Source organism: Bactrocera dorsalis, unplaced genomic scaffold, assembly GCF_023373825.1.
Source record: "Bactrocera dorsalis isolate Fly_Bdor unplaced genomic scaffold, ASM2337382v1 BdCtg032, whole genome shotgun sequence".
NCBI lineage: Eukaryota > Metazoa > Arthropoda > Insecta > Diptera > Tephritidae > Bactrocera > Bactrocera dorsalis.
Window position 1 is genome coordinate 42,501 of NW_026038083.1, and position 7,500 is coordinate 50,000.

The following is a 7,500-nucleotide window of genomic DNA, read 5'->3' on the forward strand; positions in this document are numbered from 1 at the left end:
TAAGTATTAAGTGTAAAAGTCATATAAGTATTAAGTTTATATAAGTCAAGAAGTCATATAAGTAATAAATTTTCATATAAGTATTAAGTATAAAAGTCATATAAGTATTAAGTTTATATAAGTCAAGAAGTCATATAAGTAATAAATTTTCATATAAGTATTAAGTGTAAAAGTCATATAAGTAATAAGTTTAAAAGTCATACAGGTAAATAATTTTCATATAAGTATTAAGTGTAAAAGTCATATAAGTATTAAGTTTATAAAGTCATGTAAGTAATAAATTTTCATATAAGTATTAAGTATAAAAGTCATATAAGTATTAAGTTTATATAAGTCAAGAAGTCATATAAGTAATAAATTTTCATATAAGTATTAAGTATAAAAGTCATATAAGTAATAAGTTTAAAAGTCATACAGGTAAATAATTTTCATATAAGTATTAAGTGTAGTATTAAGTTTATATAAGTCAAGAAGTCATATAAGTAATAAATTTTCATATAAGTATTAAGTATAAAAGTCATATAAGTAATAAGTTTAAAAGTCATACAGGTAAATAATTTTCATATAAGTATTAAGTGTAAAAGTCATATAAGTAATAAGTTTAAAAGTCATACAGGTAAATAATTTTCATATAAGTATTAAGTGTAAAAGTCATATAAGTATTAAGTTTATATAAGTCAAGAAGTCTTATAAGTAATAAATTTTCATATAAGTATTAAGTATAAAAGTCATATAAGTATTAAGTTTATATAAGTCAAGAAGTCATATAAGTAATAAATTTTCATATAAGTATTAAGTGTAAAAGTCATATAAGTAATAAGTTTAAAAGTCATACAGGTAAATAATTTTCATATAAGTATTAAGTGTAAAAGTCATATAAGTATTAAGTTTATAAAGTCATGTAAGTAATAAATTTTCATATAAGTATTAAGTATAAAAGTCATATAAGTATTAAGTTTATATAAGTCAAGAAGTCATATAAGTAATAAATTTTCATATAAGTATTAAGTATAAAAGTCATATAAGTAATAAGTTTAAAAGTCATACAGGTAAATAATTTTCATATAAGTATTAAGTGTAAAAGTCATATAAGTAATAAGTTTAAAAGTCATACAGGTAAATAATTTTCATATAAGTATTAAGTTTATATAAGTCAAGAAGTCATATAAGTAATAAATTTTCATATAAGTATTAAGTATAAAAGTCATATAAGTATTAAGTTTAAAAGTCATACAGGTAAATAATTTTCATATAAGTATTAAGTGTAAAAGTCATATAAGTATTAAGTTTATATAAGTCAAGAAGTCATATAAGTAATAAATTTTCATATAAGTATTAAGTATAAAAGTCATATAAGTATTAAGTTTATATAAGTCAAGAAGTCATATAAGTAATAAATTTTCATATAAGTATTAAGTGTAAAAGTCATATAAGTAATAAGTTTAAAAGTCATACAGGTAAATAATTTTCATATAAGTATTAAGTGTAAAAGTCATATAAGTATTAAGTTTATAAAGTCATGTAAGTAATAAATTTTCATATAAGTATTAAGTATAAAAGTCATATAAGTATTAAGTTTATATAAGTCAAGAAGTCATATAAGTAATAAATTTTCATATAAGTATTAAGTATAAAAGTCATATAAGTAATAAGTTTAAAAGTCATACAGGTAAATAATTTTCATATAAGTATTAAGTGTAAAAGTCATATAAGTAATAAGTTTAAAAGTCATACAGGTAAATAATTTTCATATAAGTATTAAGTGTAAAAGTCATATAAGTAATAAGTTTAAAAGTCATACAGGTAAATAATTTTCATATAAGTATTAAGTGTAAAAGTCATATAAGTATTAAGTTTATAAAGTCATGTAAGTAATAAATTTTCATATAAGTATTAAGTTTATATAAGTCAAGAAGTCATATAAGTAATAAATTTTCATATAAGTATTAAGTATAAAAGTCATATAAGTAATAAGTTTAAAAGTCATACAGGTAAATAATTTTCATATAAGTATTAAGTGTAAAAGTCATATAAGTATTAAGTTTATAAATTCATGTAAGTAATAAATTTTCATATAAGTATTAAGTGTAAAAGTCATATAAGTAATAAGTTTAAAAGTCATACAGGTAAATAATTTTCATATAAGTATTAAGTTTATAAAGTCATGTAAGTAATAAATTTTCATATAAGTAATAAATTTTCAAAAAAAAAACAGTGTGCAAAAATACTTTTGATGTTATAAGTTTGCTTATAACCATAGAGAGCTCTGAAAATCATATAAATTACCTATGGATATTTGAGTTTGTAAATTTTAAATGGGTCAAAGTAAATTTTCCATACGATTTCGGGTTGGTGAGGTCAACGTGGCAGCAAATATTTATAACAAATCTGCACAAATTTTTTCAAATTGACATGACTGAAATAGTACTTATATGAAAATGATTAGTTGTATGACTTTATAAGTTAGTACTTATATGAGAATTTTTTATTAGTGAAAACTAGTTAATATATGTTATATCTCTATATATTTCCATATATTTTAGTTGACTACGCTTTTTTACTGGTATGAAATTTTTCATTTAGTACTTGTATGAGAATTTTTATACTTGTATGACTTTATGAACTTAGTATTTATATGAAAATTTTTATACTTCTATGACTTTATAAGTTAAGTATTTATATGAAAAAGTTTTATTTTATAAGTATTTCAGTAAGTAATTTGTATACGTAAATTTGTGGATTCTTTTTTATTCCTGGTACCTGCTGCAGTTAGTTTAAATGGACAAATTTTGTTATATTAAAACAATATGACGAAATTTAATATTCTATACTTAACCAGTAGCATATGAAAGAAATATTTTAACTTTCTTTTAAACTATTCTTATTACACATAAAATATATGTGCTAATGGAATTGTATTAAATTAAGTGAAATATTTATGGTTATTACGCTCAAAAAAATACTTTCATATCATATATTTATTAATTAAAAATAAATATAATTGAATTTGAAATTATTAATTTCAAATCAAAGAAAAAATGTATATATTCTTAAAAAAGATATATACACATTATGCATTGAAATAAAGTAAAATGTATAAAAAATGATATTATTTGAAAGTTTAGCTAATATAAGAAGAAATATCGTTCTTACATAATTAAATAATAATATGTATAAGAGAACGAAAATTCTTTTCACGATACAAAAGGCAAAAATAATAAGCAACCGCCGTATTGCAACACAACACACATAACAAACAAACGACAGTTCCAATTTAATTGGACTGAATGAAAGAAGGCACAATATAAGAATTAATAAATATATATTTATATATATAAATGAATAAAAAATGGTATTTGGGGCTACCATAAGAATATATGTATAAAAGCAATCAAAATAAAGCTTTATAAAAAAATCGACAAAAAAATATATAAAGCAAGCGATAAATAAAAGGAAGAGCTTTATAAAAAAGTTAATGTGTTGTCTGTGTTTGTATATAAAGGTTGTCTTTTTATGTTTTGTGTATTGTATTGTGTAATTTTCAAATAAGAAAATATCATTTAAAATTTTATATAATATAAAAAAATATTATATAAAAAATAATATAAATAATATTATTCTGGTTGATCCTGCCAGTAGTTATATGCTTGTCTCAAAGATTAAGCCATGCATGTCTAAGTACAAACAAATTAAAAGTGAAACCGCAAAAGGCTCATTATATCAGTTATGGTTCCATAGATCGTTAACAGTTACTTGGATAACTGTGGTAATTCTAGAGCTAATACATGCAAAATAAACACGGACCTTTTGGAACGTGTGCTTTTATTAGGCTAAAACCAAGCGATCGTAAGATCGTTATATTGGTTGAACTCTAGATAACTTGCAGATCGTATGGTCTCGTACCGACGACAGATCTTTCAAATGTCTGCCCTATCAACTTTTGATGGTAGTATCTAGGACTACCATGGTTGCAACGGGTAACGGGGAATCAGGGTTCGATTCCGGAGAGGGAGCCTGAGAAACGGCTACCACATCTAAGGAAGGCAGCAGGCGCGTAAATTACCCACTCCCAGTTCGGGGAGGTAGTGACGAAAAATAACAATACAGGACTCATATCCGAGGCCCTGTAATTGGAATGAGTACACTTTAAATCCTTTAACAAGGACCTATTGGAGGGCAAGTCTGGTGCCAGCAGCCGCGGTAATTCCAGCTCCAATAGCGTATATTAAAGTTGTTGCGGTTAAAACGTTCGTAGTTGAATTTGTGCTTCATACGGGTAGTACAACTATAATTGTGGTATGTACATTACCTTATGTATGTAAGCGTATTACCGGTGGAGTTCTTATATATAATTAATACAATGTATTTTTTATATATTCCTCCTATTTAAACCTGCTTCAGTGCTCTTCATCGAGTGTTGTTGTGGGCCGGTACAATTACTTTGAACAAATTAGAGTGCTTAAAGCAGGCTCCAAATGCCTGAATATTTTGTGCATGGAATAATGAAATAAGACCTCTGTTCTACTTTCATTGGTTTTTAGATCAAGAGGTAATGATTAATAGAAGCAGTTTGGGGGCATTAGTATTACGACGCGAGAGGTGAAATTCTTGGACCGTCGTAAGACTAACTTAAGCGAAAGCATTTGCCAAAGATGTTTTCATTAATCAAGAACGAAAGTTAGAGGTTCGAAGGCGATCAGATACCGCCCTAGTTCTAACCATAAACGATGCCAGCTAGCAATTGGGTGTAGCTACTACTATGGCTCTCTCAGTCGCTTCCCGGGAAACCAAAGCTTTTGGGCTCCGGGGGAAGTATGGTTGCAAAGCTGAAACTTAAAGGAATTGACGGAAGGGCACCACCAGGAGTGGAGCCTGCGGCTTAATTTGACTCAACACGGGAAAACTTACCAGGTCCGAACATAAGCGTGTAAGACAGATTGATAGCTCTTTCTCGAATCTATGGGTGGTGGTGCATGGCCGTTCTTAGTTCGTGGAGTGATTTGTCTGGTTAATTCCGATAACGAACGAGACTCAAATATATTAAATAGATGCTTTCAGGATTATGGTGTTGAAGCTTATATAGCCTTCATTCATGCGTTCATCTTGAATGGACAAGTGTTTGAATGTGTTTATATAAGTGGAGTCGTACCTGTTGGTTTGTCCCATTATAAGGACACTAGCTTCTTAAATGGACAAATTGCGTCTAGCAGTAACGAGATTGAGCAATAACAGGTCTGTGATGCCCTTAGATGTCCTGGGCTGCACGCGCGCTACAATGAAAGTATCAACGTGTATTTCCTAGACCGAGAGGTCCGGGTAAACCGCTGAACCACTTTCATGCTTGGGATTGTGAACTGAAACTGTTCACATGAACTTGGAATTCCCAGTAAGTGTGAGTCATTAACTCGCATTGATTACGTCCCTGCCCTTTGTACACACCGCCCGTCGCTACTACCGATTGAATTATTTAGTGAGGTCTCCGGACGTGATCACTGTGACGCCTTGTGTTTCACGGTTGTTTCGCAAAAGTTGACCGAACTTGATTATTTAGAGGAAGTAAAAGTCGTAACAAGGTTTCCGTAGGTGAACCTGCGGAAGGATCATTATTGTGTTCCTATCCGAAAAAATATAATATATATATATATATATAAAAAAAGAAAACAAACAAAACAAAAAAAAAAAAAAAAAGAATAAAAAAGAAAAAAAAAATATACATTTTTTGTTTTCTTTTTGTTCTTTTCATTCGATATGTTTTGAATTATTGATAATTATTATATAAATCTTTATGGGTATATCAATAATTCGTATAAAACATATTTGAGTGTTTTTCTTTTTTTTCTTTTTTTTTTTTTTACTCCTTGTAATGCATTATGAACAGTATATTATACATATATTGGGAATTTCGCATACATTGTATTTGAACGCTAAAAAACCTTTAAACATATATAGCTGTACTTATTATTATAAAAATGATAAGTTAATTTGTTCACATTAACGTGCAATTCCTTTTTTATGGTTATTTTCTATTTGTGTTTAAGTATATGTTATATACATGTGTCATATACGTTAGTATAAGTATATGTATTATATACATATCATATACGTAGTATAGTATATAAATATACTCTGGTCTGTTTTTATTCAAGAAGTTATGGTTAAATGCACAAATAAAAGAGAATAACTAAAAACTGGTATTGCTGTTTTTGTTGACCTAAGACATGCGCAGCTTGCAAATGTTTGGGTTTAAAATTACAATTTATTGAAAGATGTGTTGGAATTTTATTTTAAAAATTTGTTATAAATATTATTATTATTATTCTTTCAATAAATTAAAAACTCTTGACTTTGAATCAAAAAACACAAAAAATTTTTACTCTAAGCGGTGGATCACTCGGCTCATGGGTCGATGAAGAACGCAGCAAACTGTGCGTCATCGTGTGAACTGCAGGACACATGAACATCGACATTTTGAACGCATATTGCGGTCCATGCTGTTATGTACTTTAATTAATTTTAAAGTGCTGCTTGGACTACATATGGTTGAGGGTTGTAAGACTATGCTAAATTAGTTGCTTATTCTTTTAGTTAATTAAAAGAATTTAAGCATATGGTATATTATTGGATTGTGTTTTCCAATCCATAATATTAATAGCATAAAAAGAAATATATACAATATATTCTTGAATACCTCATATTTGAACGAAATTTTATAATAAATGAGAATCTTAGTATTCCCAAAATAAAAAAAAAATTTCAATATTATTTAAAATATATTTAAATAAATACATTACGAGGACAGTCTAGCATAAAATATATTCATATTGTGACCTAGACCTTAAGTCCCTAATGGTATTTATTTAAAAAGTGGAGTGATTTAAAATTATATATATTTTAATAATATGAAATGTATTAATAATTTGAATTGGGATGAAAAGATTTTATGTTTATTATTAGAAATTTATAAAATGGTATCGAGATATAAAATATGTTTCTTTAAAATAGCGAAAAAAAAAAAAAAAAATAATAATAATAATAAATTTTTTATACAACCTCAACTCATATGGGACTACCCCCTGAATTTAAGCATATTAATGAGGGGAGGAAAAGAAACTAACAAGGATTTTCTTAGTAGCGGCGAGCGAAAAGAAAATAGTTCAGCACTAAGTCACTTTGTCTATATGGCAAATGTGAGATGCAGTGTATGGAATATCTTAATATCTAGTATGAGAAATTAACGATTTAAGTCCTTCTTAAATGAGGCCATTTACCCATAGAGGGTGCCAGGCCCGTATAACGTTAATGATTACTAGAAAGATATTTCCAAAGAGTCGTGTTGCTTGATAGTGCAGCACTAAGTGGGTGGTAAACTCCATCTAAAACTAAATATAACCATGAGACCGATAGTAAACAAGTACCGTGAGGGAAAGTTGAAAAGAACTCTGAATAGAGAGTTAAATAGTACGTGAAACTGCTTAGAGGTTAAGCCCGATGAACCTGAAT

At 27.3% G+C, this 7,500-nt stretch overlaps 3 non-coding genes across 3 annotated transcripts in view; all 3 read left to right on the plus strand.

Moving 5' to 3' along the window:
• Positions 1–3,616: 3,616 nt before the first annotated feature.
• Positions 3,617–5,606, plus strand: LOC125779997 (small subunit ribosomal RNA). Its single transcript, XR_007423497.1, has one exon. It is a non-coding gene; the product is annotated as a small subunit ribosomal RNA (ribosomal RNA).
• Positions 5,607–6,371: 765 nt separating this feature from the next.
• LOC125780004 (5.8S ribosomal RNA) lies at positions 6,372–6,550 on the plus strand. The gene has a single exon (XR_007423504.1). It is a non-coding gene; the product is annotated as a 5.8S ribosomal RNA (ribosomal RNA).
• Positions 6,551–7,046: 496 nt separating this feature from the next.
• The window catches only part of LOC125780003 (large subunit ribosomal RNA), a 3,973-nt gene continuing 3,519 nt past the window's right edge, over positions 7,047–7,500 (plus strand). The window contains exon 1 of the ribosomal RNA XR_007423503.1: positions 7,047–7,500. This exon is cut by the window's right edge and continues 3,519 nt beyond it. This is a non-coding gene — a ribosomal RNA (large subunit ribosomal RNA).